This window comes from Coregonus clupeaformis, chromosome 2 (genome assembly GCF_020615455.1).
Source record: "Coregonus clupeaformis isolate EN_2021a chromosome 2, ASM2061545v1, whole genome shotgun sequence".
NCBI classification, from domain to species: Eukaryota; Metazoa; Chordata; class Actinopteri; order Salmoniformes; family Salmonidae; genus Coregonus; species Coregonus clupeaformis.
In genome coordinates, this window is record NC_059193.1 from 11,453,129 (window position 1) to 11,472,816 (window position 19,688).

At 44.2% G+C, this 19,688-nt stretch overlaps 2 protein-coding genes across 2 annotated transcripts in view; one reads left to right on the forward strand and one right to left on the reverse strand.

The window, feature by feature from the left end:
* LOC121535614 (ADP-ribose glycohydrolase MACROD1-like) overlaps positions 1-19,688 on the reverse strand; it is a 119,270-nt gene that overhangs the window by 51,576 nt on the left and 48,006 nt on the right. The gene's annotated exons all lie outside the window — the stretch shown is intronic.
* Positions 3,766-19,688, forward strand: part of LOC121533347 (fermitin family homolog 3-like) — an 89,017-nt gene continuing 73,094 nt past the window's right edge. Inside the window, exon 1 of the mRNA XM_041839217.2 lies at positions 3,766-3,890. The gene's annotated coding sequence lies outside the window, so the exon portion shown is untranslated. The remainder of the gene's footprint in view (positions 3,891-19,688) is intronic.

Here is a 19,688-nt window from a genome sequence, read left to right on the forward strand (position 1 = left end):
GAGAGAGAGAGAGAGAGAGAGAGAGAGAGAGAGAGAGAGAGAGAGGCAGGGTGAACGAGAGAGAGAGAGAGAGAGAGAGAGAGAGAGAGAGAGAGAGAGAGAGAGAGAGAGGGAGGGGGAGAGAGAGAGAGAGAGAGAGAGAGAGAGGAGGGTAGAGAGAGAGAGAGAGAGAGAGAGAGAGAGAGAGAGAGAGAGAGAGAGAGAGAGAGAGAGAGAGAGGAGGGTAGAGAGAGCGGATAAGGAGCCACTACATTTCTGTGTAGCCTACCTTCTCCTGGATAGGTAAGTAATGAGGTTATGACTGGACAGAGAGCGAGATGGAGAGAGAGATGGAGAGAGAGAGAGATGGAGAGAGAGAAAAAGAGAGAGAGAGTGAGAGAGAGATGGAGAGAGAGAAAAAGAGAGAGAGAGAGAGGGCAAAGAGCACAGAGGAATAGGTGATGTGTACCAGACTTGGCTTTCCACACTGAAAGGATGGACAGACCAGGGTTGAAAATATATAAATTGAAAGAAAATGGACAGAAAAGATGGAAAGAAAATCTTGCTGTGACTGACAATGAGAGAGTGAGTGAGAGTATATATATAATTGGTGGTGTGTGGTGTGTTAGGGCTGTGTGTGTGTGTATATGTGTGTTAGGGCTGTGTGTGTATGTGAGGAGCAGCTGTGTGTTTCTCTATGGTTGTAGTTAGAATATACCGTAAGACTGAATCCTGCCTTGGCTTCAGAACTGAACAGTGATGCTGAGGATGATTATTATAATGATGATGTTGCTGCTGATAAAAACTACAGATCTGTTAAATGTATCCAGAATCCATTTGCTATCTATGTCTCTCTCTCTCTCTCTCTCTCTCTGTCTCTCTCTCTCTCTTTCTCTCACTCTCACTCACTCACTCTCTGTCTCTCTTTCTCTCTCTCTCTCTCTCTCTCTGTCTCTCTTTCTCTCTCTCTCTCTCTCTCTCTCTCTCTCTCTCTCTCTCTCTCTCTCTCTCTCTCTCTCTCTCTCTCTCTCTCTCTCTCTCTCTCTCTCTCTCTCTCTCTCTCTCTCTCTCTATAATCTATCAGCTCTTTTCCTCCATCTCCTCATCTCTCTCCATTTCTCTCCTCTATTTTATTCCCTGTGCAACTTGTTTCTGTATTCTTCTCTCTCCTCCCTTTCACCTCTCGTTCCCCTCTTTCTCCGACCAAATCTCTCCCTTTTCTTCCACTCACTGATTGGATTCTATACATTTGATTGTACTTTCCTTGGACAAAAGCAGGAAAATCTGCTCTACAGTATCATAATAATAACCTGCTGAAATTGTAAAGACATACAGCTGAACAGTCATAGGCCTAATGTAGCCCGACAACAACCTATATAGTAGAATACACCAACGCTATATCTCCAACACGGAAATACTGAAGTGTATTTTTCTGATAAAAGGCTTGGAGTTATTTCAAGCACAGTGTAATTTATGCACAAAGCATAAATGGTAAGTCTGACTGAATTCGGTAACCGAGCTGAACAGAGAGAAGACTGTCAGCTTCGCGTGCTCGAAGCTCCCCTGCGCGCACCACAATCACACACGCAAGCATAGCATCAACGCGCGCAGGGATCACTACACGGGCTCTTAGCAACACCTGGGCGCCCTTTAGTAAACGGATACAAAAAGAGACAATGACATTATAGCCTATAGGCTATAGATCCAGATGGCTGTATGGAGAGGTTAGTTAATAGGCTATAGATCCAGATGACTGAATGAATAGGTTAGTTAATAGGCTATAGATCCAGATGGCTGTATGGAGAGGTTAGTTAATAGGCTATAGATCCAGAAGGCTGTATGGAGAGGTTAGTTAATAGGCTATAGATCCAGATGGCTGTATGGAGAGGTTAGTTAATAGGCTATAGATCCAGATGGCTGTATGGAGAGGTTAGTTAATAGGCTATAGATCCAGATGGCTGTATGGAGAGGTTAGCTAATAGGCTATAGATCTAGATGGCTGTATGGAGAGGTTAGCTAATATGCTATAGATCCAGATGGCTGTATGGAGAGGTTAGTTAATAGGCTATAGATCCAGATGGCTGTATGGAGAGGTTAGTTAATAGGCTATAGATCCAGATGGCTGTATGGAGAGGTTAGTTAATAGGCTATAGATCCAGATGGCTGTATGGAGAGGTTAATTAATAGTCTATAGCTCCAGATGGCTGTATGGAGAGGTTAGTTAATAGGCTATAGATCCAGATGGCTGTATGGAGAGTTTGGTTAATAGGCTATAGATCCAGAAGGCTGTATGGAGAGGTTAGTTAATAGGCTATAGATCCAGATGGCTGAATGGAGAGGTTAGTTAATAGGCTATAGATCCAGATGGCTGTATGGAGAGGTTAGTTAATAGGCTATAGATCCAGATGGCTGTATGGAGAGGTTAGCTAATAGGCTATAGATCCAGATGGCTGTATGGAGAGGTTAGTTAATAGGCTATAGATCCAGATGGCTGTATGGAGAGGTTAGTTAATAGGCTGTAGATCCAGATGGCTGTATGGAGAGGTTAGTTAATAGGCTATAGATCCAGATGGCTGTATGGAGAGGTTAGTTAATAGGCTATAGATCCAGATGGCTGTATGGAGAGGTTAGCTAATAGGCTATAGATCCAGATGGCTGTATGGAGCGGTTAGTTAATAGGCTATAGATCCAGATGGCTGTATGGAGAGGTTAGTTAATAGGCTATAGATCCAGATGGCTGTATGTAGAGGTTAGTTAATAGGCTATAGATCCAGATGGCTGTATGGAGAGGTTAATTAATAGTCTATAGATCCAGATGGCTGTATGGAGAGGTTAGTTAATAGGCTATAGATCCAGATGGCTGTATGGAGAGTTTGGTTAATAGGCTATAGATCCAGAAGGCTGTATGGAGAGGTTAGTTAATAGGCTATAGATCCAGATGGCTGAATGGAGAGGTTAGTTAATAGGCTATAGATCCAGATGGCTGTATGGAGAGGTTAGTTAATAGGCTATAGATCCAGATGGCTGTATGGAGAGGTTAGTTAATAGGCTATAGATCCAGATGGCTGTATGGAGAGGTTAGCTAATAGGCTATAGATCCAGATGGCTGTATGGAGAGGTTAGTTAATAGGCTATAGATCCAGATGGCTGTATGGAGAGGTTAGTTAATAGGCTATAGATCCAGATGGCTGTATGGAGAGGTTAGTTAATAGGCTATAGATCCAGATGGCTGTATGGAGAGGTTAGTTAATAGGCTATAGATCCAGATGGCTGTATGGAGAGGTTAGTTAATAGGCTATAGATCCAGAAGGCTGTATGGAGAGGTTAGTTAATAGGCTATAGATCCAGAAGGCTGTATGGAGAGGTTAGTTAATAGGCTATAGATCCAGATGGCTGTATGGAGAGGTTAGTTAATATGCTATAGATCCAGATGGCAGTATGCAGAGGTTAGTTAATAGGCTATAGATCCAGATGGCTGTATGGACAGGTTAGTTAATATGCATAACCATAGACGCGCAAAAGCCTTTCTTTTTTTTTTTTTACAGATGTGCCTTTCGAGTTTCACTGATCTGACACCTTCTAATATAACGTAAGTTAAGTGTTAAGTTATAGCCTACAGTGCACTTCTATTATAAGGCACAGACACTGAGCTCTCTAACAAAGCGACGCAGGGGGCTAGGGAAACGGAGCGCAACGCTTATTATAAGAGGTTAGTGACTCTTTCCCTCACACACACTCTCACAGAGAGAGAGAGAGAGACACACACACTGGGATGGAGATGTAACAGCGCTGCGAAGGCGGTTTCCACAGCGATTAAGCATTTTGGAGACAGTTTTTAACCGCTGTACATAGAAGAGAGAGAGACAGAGAACGCAATCGACTCGACAAGCCTAGGCGGTAGGATCAAAAAGGTAGGATCATTCAATATGCTACAGGCTGTATAAAAACAGATTCGAAATGGATTTTAAATGGTTCATTTTAGGATAAGTTATATCTGAATACAACAGGTTTATAAGAGGGGGAATAGGAATAGCCAGGTCACCCTTGATACAAGTCAGTATTCAACGTCCATCCATGTCTGAGGACGTTGGGAGATGATGTGGAAACTGGCCACTAGGGGCAACAGTGAGCACTGTTACCTTCAAGTAGGTTTTCGTAGTGTTGTGGAAGGAGATGGCAGATGGGCGTAAGCATCTGCCTCTGGTGCCATTCAGAGTTAATGCCTAACCTTAAGATTTAAGAGTTAATGCCTAACCTTAAGATTTCAGAGTTAATGCCTAACCTTAAGATTTCAGAGTTAATGCCTAAACCTAACCGTAAACACTTTTGACGTTCGGAACAACTTAGAAATTTGACGTTTGAGAAAGATGGATGAACGTCTAATTCTGACGTGAGACTGTGAGAGCTAGTTGAATAGGACAGAAAGGGCACTCTTACAAGTTTATTATTTGTATGGTGCATATTGTTTCGTATTGTGTTTGGATAAATAATTAAGCCTACGTGAGTGTGTGTGGTTGTGTGTGTGTGTGTGTGTGTGTGTGTAACTCGCTCTGGATATGTGTGGATGTGTTTAACTATACTTGGACCAGAAGTCCCCACATGAATAGTAAAAAAACAAACATTTGACCAACTGGGGCCATTTTGTTAGTCCCCACAAGGTGAAATGCTATTTCTAGGGGGTTTAGGGTTAAGGTTAGAATTTGTGTTAGGGTTAGAATTAGGTTTAGGGTTAGGGTTAGGAGCTAGGGTTAGTTTTAAGGTTAGGGTTAGGAGCTAAGGTTAGGTTTAGGGTTAGGGTTAAGGTTTTGGGGTTAAGGTTAGGGTAAAGCTTAGGGTAAGGGTTAGGGAAAACAGGATTTTAAATGGGACTGAAAGGTTAGTTATACAAGACTGTGTGTGTGTTTTATTTTATACTACTCAGGCCATAGGATCTAAAGTTTTTTTGTATGTGTGTGTGAACACACACACTATGGGCACTTAGTTGTTTACTTAAATGCAACGTATGGTGCAGCAAACAAACAAAATATTACATCCTCAGAACTCATTGCAGCACACAAACACAACAGGGCATAGAGAGCACAGAGGGAAGATGTCATACAGTTTTACTGGGCATTATTGTCTTTTAAAAACACACGCAAACACACAGGATTATGACAGAGCAAACAGGGCCATATTGAGATTAGAAGGAAATTCTCTGTGCCTAAACGTTACAGAACATCAGATTAAAGAAAGAGACAGAGACAGAGAGAGAGAGAGAGAGAGAGAGAGAGAGAGAGAGAGAGAGAGAGAGAGAGATGGAGAGATAATTCATGGCTTGCCATGTAGAAAACACTGCACATTGACATTGGAGAGAATGCCCAGGGGCTCTACTAGAGGCTCTACTAGGGGCTCTACTAGGCTCTACTAGGGGCTCTATTAGCGGCTTTACTAGAGGCTCTACTAGGGGCTCTACTAGAGGCTTTACTAGGGGCTCTACTAGGGGCTCTACTAGGGGCTCTACTAGGGGCTCTACTAGGGGCTTCACTAGGGGCTCTCCTAGGGGGTTTACTAGGGGCTCTACTAGGGGCTCTACTAGGGGCTCTATTAGGGGCTCTACTAGGCTCTACTAGGGGCTCTACTAGGGGCTCTACTAGGCTCTACTAGGCTCTACTAGGGGCTCTACTAGCGGCTTTACTAGGGGGTTTACTAGGGGCACTACTAGGCTCTACTAGGGGCTCTACTAGGGGCTCTACTAGCGGCTTTACTAGGGGCTCTACTAGGGGCTCTACTAGGGGCTCTACTAGGCTCTACTAGGGGCACTACTAGGCTCTACTAGGGGCTCTACTAGGGGCTCTACTAGCGGCTTTACTAGGGGCTCTACTAGGCTCTACTAGGGGCTCTACTAGGCTCTACTAGGGGCTCTACTAGCGGCTTTACTAGGGGCTCTACTAGCGGCTTTACTAGGGGCTCTACTAGGGGCTCTACTAGGGGCTCTACTAGGCTATACTAGGGGCTCTACTAGGGGCTCTACTAGGCTCTACTAGGGGCTCTACTAGGGGCTTTACTAGGGGCTCTACTAGGGGCTTTACTAGGCTCTACTAGGGACTCTACTAGGGGTTCTACTAGGCTCTACTAGGGGCTCTACTAGGGGCTCTACTAGGCTCTACTAGGGGCTCTACTAGGGGCTCTACTAGACTTATTTAATTTCAGATTATTTATTTAACTGTGACTTCAACATCAATTCAAAATACAAAATCGAACAATTCAAAATAAACAATATCATCATCCTTACCCCATTCAATATTGTTTTACCTCTGTGAATTTCTAACTTGGTGTGTTATTATTTCACACAATGTTTGCTGCTTATTACGTATAAAAACAATATCAACGAAACCATTGTGTAGGGGTCTATTTAAAACGAAGGCCCCAACTCCTAGGAGGCATTCTGAGTTGACATAGCTCCTATTCTAAATAAAGATACTAGAGGGATGCATTACACAATTGAGGGGAATTTCATGATCCATCTGAGTGCACATACAAACACACAGTGTTTTGCAGCCCTATATTTTGGAGCAGCAGTACAATAGCACAACACAACAGATCCATGCTGCTGCAGAAGGAGGCACAGAGAAAAGTTCAGGGACTGAATATATTTCAACAGAATACAAACTGTAACCTTTACTGCCTCACCATATCCGCTCTGAATGTTTATGTGTGTCTCTCTGATGAGGTGCGTATGTGTGTGTGGGCCTTGGGAGGGGTGAGTGAGGTGTGTGTTTTGTTGAATATGTGGGCCTCTGGAGTGAGCCATGTGTATGTGGTGGCATGTGTGTGTATGAGCAGTGAGGTGTCCAGGACTTAAATTGCCTGTTTATTCCCAGTCTTTGCATCATTCAGAGATAGTGAGGAAAGAGAGAGAGAGAGAGAGAGAGAGAGAGAGAGAGAGAGAGAGAGAGAGAGAGAGAGAGAGAGAGAGAGAGAGAGAGAGAGAGAGAGAGAGAGAGAGAGAGAGAGAGAGAGAGAGAGAGAGAGAGAGAGAGAGAAATTATGGGGGTTAGGATGTAAATTATTTGAGCTGCGAAAACACTGCATCAAATTTAATAGGTTGCATTTATACAGCCGACTGTCATCATGCTTGCTACGTGTGTGACAGTGAGATGGAGGTGTGTGTGTATACAGTGTGTGTGTGTGTGTTTGTATACAGTGAGTATTGTGTGTGTGTGTGTGTGTGTGTGTGGACATGAACATGTGTTTGTGCATACAGTATGTGGGTGAGAATCTGACTGGGATAATTATTCTGATGATGATGATGCTCCAGATCAGAATTTGCAACCGATTTATGCAAAACATATTCACTGTGTTTCTGTCTGTCTGTGTGTGTTTGTGTGACACAGGAGGTTGGTGGCACCTTAATTGGGGAGGACGTGCTCGTGGTAATACATCACAGGTGGTTTCCATGTGTTTGATGCCATTCCATTGACTCCGTTCCAGACATTATAATGAGCCGTCCTCCCCTCAGCAGCCTTCACTGGTGTGTGACTGTGTGTGCGTGTACAGTATGTGTGTGTGTGTGTTGTGTTGCCATTGAGTGAGTACAAAACTCTACTTCCTTCAAATAATTCAACACTTCCAACAATTCCATTACTACCTGGTACCAAAATAATACACAATGGTGCTTGTTGTAATAAAGGAAAACCAACATAAAGCGTCTTAATAGGGCGTTGGGCCACCACAAGCCAGAACAGTTTCAACGCACCTTGTCATTGATTCTACAACTCTATTGGAGGGATGCGACACCATTCCTCCACAAGAAATGACATAATTTGGTGTTTTGTTGATGGTTGTGGAAAACGCTGTCTCAGGCACCGCTCCAGAATCTCCCATAAGTGTTCAATTGGGTTGAGCTCAATCATGTATATAAACCCTGGATTGCTGATACTATGTATTGGCCAATGAGAGGCTTTGAAGACACCTGTCAGCCATATTGGCACTCCTCAGAAAAGCAGTCCTCCAGAGGAATGAATGGAATTCTATAGTATTTCACTTAAATGTTTCAAGGACAAAATTCCATGCATTTAAGTATTTTGTTGTTGTAGTGGGGACAGTACTTTACAAAAATTATACTTTAAGGATTAAAAATATATATTTTATATATTTTGTTTTGTATGTTTAGCTCACATAATATCATTTAAAGGTATGCAGTTAGGTGTTTGTAATAAAATAAACGTGGCAAAAACAAATTTAGACATTTATAAATGCATTTATATAGCTTCCAAAATATTTTTTACAACGGTGGGGGAGTGCCAAGATGGAGGGGTGTTGCTTCGAAACAGCGCCCCCTGTCAGTCATCTAGTGTAAATATAAATAATTGGTTGAGATCTGGTGACTGAGAGGGCCATGGCATATGGTTTACACCGTTTTCATGCTCATCAAACCACTCAAACCATTCACTCGTGCCCTGTGGATGGGGGCACTGTCATTCTATGGCGGCATAGCTATCTATGGTAACCAAAATAATGTCCAAAACAATGGCCTGCCCAGCATTTTTATACATTATGTGATGTACAGTGGGGAAAAAAAGTATTTAGTCAGCCACCAATTGTGCAAGTTCTCCCACTTAAAAAGATGTAATTTTCATCATAGGTACACGTCAACTATGACAGACAAATTGAGAAAAAAAAATCCAGAAAATCACATTGTAGGATTTTTAATGAATTTATTTGCAAATTATGGTGGAAAATAAGTATTTGGTCACCTACAAACAAGCAAGATTTCTGGCTCTCACAGACCTGTAACTTCTTCTTTAAGAGGCTCCTCTGTCCTCCACTCGTTACCTGTATTAATGGCACCTGTTTGAACTTGTTATCAGTATAAAAGACACCTGTCCACAACCTCAAACAGTCACACTCCAAACTCCACTATGGCCAAGACCAAAGAGCTGTCAAAGGACACCAGAAACACAATTGTAGACCTGCACCAGGCTGGGAAGACTGAATCTGCAATAGGTAAGCAGCTTGGTTTGAAGAAATCAACTGTGGGAGCAATTATTAGGAAATGGAAGACATACAAGACCACTGATAATCTCCCTCGATCTGGGGCTCCACGCAAGATCTCACCCCGTGGGGTCAAAATGATCACAAGAACGGTGAGCAAAAATCCCAGAACCACACGGGGGGACCTATTGAATGACCTGCAGAGAGCTGGGACCAAAGTAACAAAGCCTACCATCAGTAACACACTACGCCGCCAGGGACTCAAATCCTGCAGTGCCAGACGTGTCCCCCCTGCTTAAGCCAGTACATGTCCAGGCCCGTCTGAAGTTTGCTAGAGTGCATTTGGATGATCCAGAAGAGGATTGGGAGAATGGCATATGGTCAGATGAAACCAAAATATAACTTTTTGGTAAAAACTCAACTCGTCGTGTTTGGAGGACAAAGAATGCTGAGTTGCATCCAAAGAACACCATACCTACTGTGAAGCATGGGGGTGGAAACATCATGCTTAGGGGCTGTTTTTCTGCAAAGGGACCAGGACGACTGATCCGTGTAAAGGAAAGAATGAATGGGGCCATGTATCGTGAGATTTTGAGTGAAAACCTCCTTCCATCAGCAAGGGCATTGAAGATGAAACGTGGCTGGGTCTTTCAGCATGACAATGATCCCAAACACACCGCCCGGGCAACGATGGTATGGCTTCGTAAGAAGCATTTCAAGGTCCTGGAGTGGCCTAGCCAGTCTCCAGATCTCAACCCCATAGAAAATCTTTGGAGGGAGTTGAAAGTCCATGTTGCCCAGCGACAGCCCCAAAACATCACTGCTCTAGAGGAGATCTGCATGGAGGAATTGGCCAAAATACCAGCAACAGTGTGTGAAAACCTTGTGAAGACTGAAAACGTTTGACCTGTGTCATTGCCAACAAAGGGTATATAACAAAGTATTGAGAAACTTTTGTTATTGACCAAATACTTATTTTCCACCATAATTTGCAAATAAATTCATTACAAATCCTACAATGTGATTTTCTGGATTTTTTTTTCTTGTTTTGTCTGTCAAAGTTGACGTGTACCTATGATGAAAATTACAGGCCTCTCTCATCTTTTTAAGTGGGAGAACTTGCACAATTGGTGGCTGACTAAATGATTAAATTGTTCATTCCCTCATCAAACTACACACAATACCCCATTATGATATAGCAAAAACAGGATTGGATTCTTTTTATTTTTTTACATTTATTAAAAATAAACAACTGAAATATCACATTTACATAAGTTTTCAGACCCTCTACTCAGTACTTTTTTGAAGCACCTTTGGCAGCAATTACAGCCTTGAGTCCTCTTGGGTATGACGCTACAAGCTTGGCACACCTGTATTTGGGGAGTTTCTCCCATTCTTCTCTGCAGATCCTCTCAAGCTCTGTCAGGTTGGATGGGAAGCATCGTTCCACAGCTATTTTCAGGTCTCACCAGAGATGTTCGAACACGTTTAAGTTCGGGCTCTGGCTGGGCCACTCAAGTACATTCAGAGACTTGTCTCGAAGCCACTCCTGTGTTGTCTTTGCTGTGTGCTTAGGGTTGTTTTCCTGTTAGAAGGTGAACCTTTGCCCCAGTCTGAGGTCCTGAGCGCTCTGGAGCAGGTTTCCATCAAGGATCTCTCTGTACTTTGCTCCGTTCATCTTGCCCTCAATCCTGACTAGTCTACCAGTTCCCGCCGTTGAAAAACATCCCCACAGCATGATGCTGCCACCACCATGATTCACCGTAGGGTTGGTGCCAGGTTTCCTCCAGACATGATGCTTGGCATTCAGGCCAAAGAGTTCAATCATGGTTTCATCAGACCAGAGAATCTTGTTTCTCATGGTCTGAGAGTCTTTAGGTGCCTTTTGGCAAATTCCAAGCGGGCTGTCATGTGCCTTTTACTGAGGAGTGGCTTCCGTCTGGCCACTCTACCATAAAGGCCTGATTGGTGGAGTGCTGCAGAGATGGTTGTCCTTATGGAAGGTTCTCCCATCTACACAGAGGAACTCTAGAGCTCTGTCAGAGTGACCATCGGGTTCTTGGTCACCTCCCTGACCAAGGCTCTTCTCCCCCGATTGCTCAGTTTGGCCGGGCGGCGAGCTCTAGGAAGAGTCTTGGTGGTTCCAAACTTCTTCCATTTAAGAATGATGGAGGCCACTGTGTTCTTGGGTACCTTCAATGCTGCAGAAATGTTTTGGTACCCTTCCCCAGATCGGTGCCTCCACACAATCCTGTCTCGGAGCTCTACAGACAATTCCTTCGACCTCATGCCTTGGTTTTTGCTCTGACATGCACTGTAAACTGTGGGACCTTATATAGTCAGGTGTGTGCCTTTCCAAATCATGTCCAATAAAATTGAATTTACCACAGGTGGACGGACTCCAATCAAGTTGTAGAAACATCTCAATGATGATCAATGGAAACAGGATGCACCAGTTCAATTTCGAGTCTCATAGCAAAGGGTCAGAATACTTATGTAAAAATAAGGAATTTCTGTTTTTTATTTTTAATACATTTGCTAAAATTTCTAAAAACCTGTTTTCACTTTGTCATTATGGGGTATTGTGTGTAGATTGGTGAGGACATTTTTTTTTTTTGAATCCATTTTAGAATAAGGCTGTAATGTAACAAAATGTGGAAAAAGGGAAGGGATCTGAATACTTTCCGAATACACTGAATATCAGCGTAAAGGACTAAATGTATGTCGTGGGCCTTTGAAACTGAAAGATTTAATAGTACCCTCTCCTAGTGGCTTTTCATCCATTTCACTGTACAGGCTAACTCTATGGTTCAACTCCTCCAGGGCAAACAATATAACTCTCTCACTCTCCTGCCTCTCTCTTTCTCTCCCGCTCTCATTTAATGTACTGGACTCCCACTCTCCCCTGTCAGACTGAGTACTGTCACACTCACAGCTCTCATATTTAAGAGGAGAGGAGTGATCTAGGGAGGGGGATAGAGGAAGGGAGTAGCACAGCAGTAGTACAGAAAAGCACCTAAATGACCAAAAGCCCTGATGGGTGGCAGGCATCAATGGAGGAGAGGGAGAGGAGGGAGAGACTGGATTTACCAGGAGGGGAAGAGGGGCATCTTTAGAGAAGGAGCAGCAGCATGGACAGACTGGCCATAGGGCAATTCTGGGAAATGCCAGATGAGCTGGTCCATTTGTAGCCAAATGGTCCAGTCAAAATAATAGAACAAATTATAGTTTTTTTTGTTGTGCAGAATGACAATTTTCCAGCTAATATTGGGGGCTTCAAGGGGAGAAAATAGTTGTTGTAGTTTTTTTGAAATACCGGGACGATTTCTGGTCCTAGTCCATCCCAGAGTAGCAGAGAAACCCACCTAAATAACCCTATACGGCTGACTGGTATCAATAGAGAAGAAAGAGTGTGGTTACTAGAAGAAGGGGAGGAGGAAGAGACTAGATTTACTCAAATGGGGGAAGAGAATAATAATAATATGCCATTTAGCAGACGCTTTTATCCAAAGCGACTTACAGTCATGCGTGCATAATTTATATTTGTTTTATGTATGGGTGGTCCCGGGGATCGAACCCACTTCCTTAGCGTTACAAGCGCCGTTCTCTGCCAGCTGAGCTACAGAGGACCACAACAGAACAGAGATCTCTAGGAAAGGAGATGGAGAGATGAAGGGATGGAGAGGGAGGAGGAGGAGGAGAAGGAGAGGGAGAGGAGGAAGAGATGGTAGGGAGAGAGGGATGAGAGGGAATAGCTCAGCACTGATGGCTGGCATCAATGGAGAAGTAGAGGGAGAGGAAGGAATGTGTGTGTCTACTCTCTACAGGGGGTGAATTGCTTTAGAGAGTAAAATAGGTTTGTTGTCCCACTGCATATGGTGATGTCATTATCATTGAGTAAAGTACTGCTGTTAGAGCTGATAACACACTTCACCTGGGAAGAAGGCTAATACTGTGTGAGGTGTGAGAGAAAAAGAGAGAGAGAGAAAAAGAGAGAGAGAGAAAAGGGGAGGGGGGTCAGAGAGGGAGGAAAAGGTGATAATAAGAAAATACAGTATGGTTCTCTCTCTCTCTCTCTCTCTCTCTCTCTCTCTCTCTCTCTCTCTCTCTCTCTCTCTCTCTCTCTCTCTCTCTCTCTCTCTCTCTCTCTCTCTCTCTCTCTCTCTCTCTCTCTCTCTCTCTCTCTCTCTCTCTCTCTCTCTCTCTCTCTCTCTCTCTCTCTCTCTCTCTCTCTCTCTCTCTCTCTCTCTCTCTCTCTCAACACCCTTGGCTGATCTATCCGGTCATGGCCTCATGGCCTCATGGCCTCATGGCCTCTGCAGTCAGTCAGGCCTCACTGTGTGTGTAATGTCATTCAGTCAGGTCAGATCAGTCAGTGAAACACTGTAAGGAATGTGAACTGTTAAATATGATATTGTGTAGTTGTGACACTCATACGTGGCGTGGTAAGGTGGTTATACAGCACACTCATTCAGAGTGAGAGGTTCAATCTGCATAGCAAACCATGCTCTGTGGTATTATACTCCCCATCACATTTACCATCCACTTCTATTTACTATAAAACACGCCTGCGTTCCTGTAAACAACACACACACACACGTCAGTGGATGTGGATTCAGGCTTCAGTGAGTTTAAACCTTGTTCAGGCTAACAGTAATTTCTGCCTCCAAATTACATTCCAGTGGGTTCATAAATCTGCCCCCTCCCTCCCTCCCCGCTCAGACATTCCCTCTCTCTCTCTCTCTCTCCCTCTCATTCCCCTATCACCCACTCTTCCTCTCTCTATCCAGCTCTCCCTCAGTAAATGAGAAATAGGAGGGAAGTGGGGGGGGAGACACACTAGTAGAGCGGAGACTTTAACACAGTCAAACAATACAATTTTTTGCTCACCATAGCACATGCACATAATTTGCATTCTTCTACACACCACACACACACACACACACACACACACACACACACACACACACACACACACACACACACACACACACACACACACACTGGTTTTAATGAATGTTTGTTGCACAGCACACCTTGGTGCTCTAATCAAAACTATTGAGAATGTTTTTCTCCTCCTTGGTAGATAGATAGAAGTGTCCTCTGGAGAGTCCTCTTTATGGTGCCCAATATTACCAGAACACACACCAGAGTACCACACATCTCCTATACTGCTGCTCTGTGAGTGTTCTGGTAATACAGTGGACCATAAAAGATTACCAGAACACACCCAGTACATCTGTGTTACTGCTGTAGAAGACCCAGTACATCTGTGTTACTGCTGTAGAAGACCCAGTCAATCTCCAGTACAGCTCCAGCAGTGCAGTGTAACTGCTGTTATAAGTGTTGTCGTGGTCAGAACAATAGAGCTGTCAGCCAATGAGACCCAGAGAAACAATTATATTCTATATTATAAACTGGGTGGTTCGAGCCCTGAATGCTGATTGGCTGACAGCCGTGGTATATCAGACCGTACACCACGGGTATGACAAAACATTTATTTGTACTGCTCTAATTACGTTGGTAACCAGTTTATATTACCAATAAGGCACCTCCGGATGTGTGGTATATGGGCAATATATCACGGCTAAGGGCTGTATCCAGGCACTGACTAAGAACAGTGCTTAACTGTGGTATATTGGCAATATACCACACCCCCTCTGGCCTTATTGGTTCATTCTATTCTATTCCACAGCTACCGCTACAGTACTAGCTATCCAGGGCTGGAAATAGGCTGTCAGCATGGGGAGGGAGGAGCACAGAAACACAACCACCTCACCTCACTACACTACAGTCCACTACACTACAGTCCACTCCACTCCACTACACTACACTACAGCCCACTACACTACAGACCACTACACCACACTACACTACAGTCCACTACACTCCACTACAGTCCACTACACTACAGTCCACTACACTACACTACAGTCCACTACACTACACTACAGTCCACTACACTACAGTCCACTACACTACACCACAGTCCACCACACTACAGTCCACTACACTACAGTCCACTACACTACAGTCCACTACACTACACTACAGTCCACTACACTACACCACAGTCCACCACACTACAGTCCACTACACTACAGTCCACTACACTACAGTCCACTACACTACAGTCCACTACACTACAGTCCACTACACTACACTACACTACAGTCCACTACACCACAGTCCACCACACTACAGTCCACTACACTACACAACAGTCCACTACACTACAGTCCACTACAGTCCACTACACCACACTACACTACAGTCCACTACACCACACTACACTACAGTCCACTACAGTCCACTACACTACAGTCCACTACACCACAGTCCACCACACTACAGTTCACTACACTACACAACAGTCCACTACACTACAGTCCACTACAGTCCACTACACCACACTACACTACAGTCCACTACACCACACTACACTACAGTCCACTACAGTCCACTACACTACAGTCCACTACACCACAGTCCACCACACTACAGTCCACTACACTACACTACATTCCACTACACTACAGTCCACTACAGTCCACTACACCACACTACACTACAGTCCACTACACTACAGTCCACTACAGACCACTACACTACAGTCCACTACAGTCCACTACACTACACCACAGTCCACTACACCACAGTCCACTACACTACACTACACTACACTACAGTCCACTACACTACAGTCCACACTACACTACAGTCCACTACACTACAGTCCACTACAGTCCACTACTCCACACTACACTACAGTCCACTACACCACAGTCCACCACACTACAGTCCACTACACTACACTACAGTCCACTACACTACACTACAGTCCACTACACTACACTACAGTCCACTATAGTCCACTACACCACACTACACTACAGTCCACTACACCACACTACACTACAGTCCACTACAGTCCACTACACCACACTACAGTCCACTACAGTCCACTACACCACACTACACTACACTACACTACAGTCCACTACACCACACTACACTACACTACACTACAGTCCACTACACCACACTACACTACACTACACTACAGTCCACTACACCACACTACACTACAGTCCACTACACCACACTACACTACAGTCCACTACACCACACTACACTACAGTCCACTACACCACACTACACTACACTACAGTCCACTACACCACACTACACTACAGTCCACTACACCACACTACACTACAGTCCACTACACCACACTACAGTTCACTACACCACACTACACTACAGTCCACTACACCACACTACACTACAGTCCACTACACCACACTACAGTTCACTACACCACACTACACTACAGTCCACTACACCACACTACACTACAGTCCACTACACCACACTACACTACAGTCAACTACAGTCCACTACACCACACTACACTACAGTCCACTACACCACACTACAGTTCACTACACCACACTACACTACACTACAGTCCACTACACCACACTACACTACAGTCCACTACACCACACTACACTACAGTCCACTACACCACACTACAGTTCACTACACCACACTACACTACAGTCCACTACACCACACTACACTACAGTCAACTACAGTCCACTACACCACACTACACTACAGTCCACTACACCACACTACACTACAGTCCACTACACCACACTACACACAGAGACTACCTCACCACACATAGACAATCTCTCTACACTTGTACACACTGGGTCTGGACTCTGCACCATTCCCTCAATCTAGTGTTCTTCAATTCTGGTCCTTGGGGTGTGCAGGATTTTGTTCCAGACCAGTACTAACATAACTTATTCAACAAATTGAAGTCTTGATGTGTAGTTGAATAACTGTATCGGATGTGTTAGTACTGGGCTGGAATAAAAGCCTGCACTCACTGTGGGTCCTCATAACTAGGACTGAAGAACAGTGCTTTAATCCTAGACTGGTCACCTTGCCACACACAACTGTCGAGTCACTGAAGCTGGAGTGTCTGTCCTTTGAAAATTAACTTGAGCATGGTTAGACTTTAGCATTCGTATTAAGCAAACAAATAATGGTTATTCTGGAACCTTCTCTGCTGGTATACAGTTGACTCATTGATAAAGTAGTGAATGGTTGGCACCCTATTCCCTACATAGTGCACTACTTTTGACCAGAGCCCTAGGGTGCCATTTGTGACACAACCTATGTGTGTCTGAGTGAGGAGTCCTAGCTAACTGCCCTCTCTGTTCTCCCCACAGGGGGCAGTGTCAGACTAGTCAGGCTGTGCCGCTGGGGCAAGTACCACTGAGACAGAAGGAGGACATCGCTCCTTCCACCAACAAGCTGAAGAACTGAGACTGACAAACCCACAGACCACACACACACATTCTCACACACACACACACACACATTCTCACACACACATTCTCTCACACACATTCTCTCACACACATTCTCTCACACACACACGTGGCCCGCAGCAGAAATTGAGCAGTTCAGACTGGCACATTTTCAAGCAATATCACCTTTATACGCTAATCCCTGAAAATGTGAGAAGCGCAAACGTGCCTGGGTGCATAGTGAACAGTGTCACTATAGGCCTTAAGACTCAGAGATGATTCATTCTAATCCTCAAAGTGAAGGATAACAAGTGGCCCAGACTCCTGTGACCTCCCATCCCACCACCTCCCCTCCTTCTCCTCCAACATCTCAACCACTCTGTTCGACACATTTGCTCTAACCTCCAAGCTGAGAAACATTCTCTATTCCCCCCAGCTGGTTCAATCTATACAGACACACACAGAATGAATGGATTACCATCTGGGCCTATGTAAATCAACATGAAGACAACATAAACCCACCAGCAGAGAGGCCTTGAGGACTGATTCTCCTGGATACTGACTGAGCTGCCAGATGTTACTCTGGATGGAGCTGGAGGCTGGAGGCTGGAGGCTGGAGGCTGGAGGCTGCTAGGCCATGCTGCTCCCCGTGTCTTCCTCCTCTCCCATGCTGCTTCCCTGGAGACCTACGGGCTGAAAACATCATCGTAACCTTCATCGCTCACCAATGCCACAGGAAGTACGGTGGCTCGGAGGGGACTGACTGAACCTCTGAACTACTACGGACAGAGTGGACTGGAACTGTCATCACAAACACACACACATATGCGTGCACACACACACTAACTGACTTGTCACACACACACACACACTGACTTGTCACACACACACACAGCCCCTTCAGCTGTGGAACAGACAGAAGAACTCAAAAGGCAAAGAGAGACTCATCATTGAGAGGGTAAGTTAAACAGGTTCCTCAAACATCATCTTCAGAGATTTGAGGTTCAACATGTTGCTCTGAAATGTCTTAAAACATAACATCTCATATAATTTCTCTATATTCTACTGAGAAATACAGATCATTTGTGTCATTTCAGAACATGTTTTGAAATGCTTAGAGCGATGCCTCAGAGGAAACAGCATTTTAGAAATGAAATCACTAGAGAGGAGAGGAGAGGGGGATTGGAGGAGGAGATAGCTGGGTAGGGTCTGATTGATCCAATCTCAGTGTGAAGGAATGAAGTGAGTGAATAAACAAAAAGGATGAGGAGCTGAACAGATTAAATAGATTATCCAAGGAGCAATGGAGAGATGGATAGAAAGGGGAGAGAGGGGGGGGGAGAGAGAGAGAGAGAGAGAGAGAGAGAGAGAGAGAGAGAGAGAGAGAGAGAGAGAGAGAGAGAGATGGAGAGAGATGGAGAGAGATGGAGAGAGATGGAGAGAGAGATCTGCAGTTTTGGCAGCCAAATATGTGTCCTCCTGCCACAACCTGAGGGACAGCCAGTGAAAAGTGCAATGTAATGTCAATATTCTTTTCCCATTTAGTTTTGTTTTGGCTTTCATACCATGTCATGTGGCTTCTCAGTCAAGTTGAGACTGGTCGACTACTATTGCTTTAATGTATTAATCCAATTTCCACTACTACTATTATTATTGCTGTTGGTCCCACCATTTTTGTTATATGTATACTTTGACAATGTAAGTAATTTAACTTGCCATGTCAATAAAGTATATTGAATTGAATTGAATTGCGAGAGAGAGAGAGAGAGAGAGAGAGAGAGAGAGAGAGAGAGAGAGAGAGAGAGAGAGAGCGAGAGAGAGTTTACTGTTTATTTCACTTTGGTTTATGATCTATTTCATTTGCTTTGGCAATGTAAACATATGTTTCCTATGCCAATAAAGCCCTTCGAATGAAATTGAAATTGAATTGAGAGAGAGAGAGAGGAGAGAGAAAGAGATAGAGAGAGAGGTACGGCAGAAATAACTACATGGCCAGTTATGTAAACAAACCCAAGAGTGAGGAAGAGTTGATATGAAAGATGGAGTGAAGGGAGAGAGAGAGAGAAATTCCAGATAGAGAGATGAGCTTTGGGAAAAGAGAAGGAAGAATAAAAAATATAAAATCATTGAGAGGAAATGAGTAAGGGAGAGTCTGGCGTTGAGACACACCCCAAAGGTATGATTATGAAAGGAAGCAGGCGGGCGTCACAGAGAGCTACATGCTATTTGATATTCATAGTGGAGACTATCCAATAGGTTTTCATCCTCCACCTTGACACTCTCCCTTGTGTTCCTCTCTCTTGCTCTCAATCTCTCACTCTTTCTATCTATCTATCTGTCCCTGTTGGGTGAACGCTGGCAGTGGCAGTCCTTAGAAGTCAGCTGTTTTGGGCTAAAAATACATCC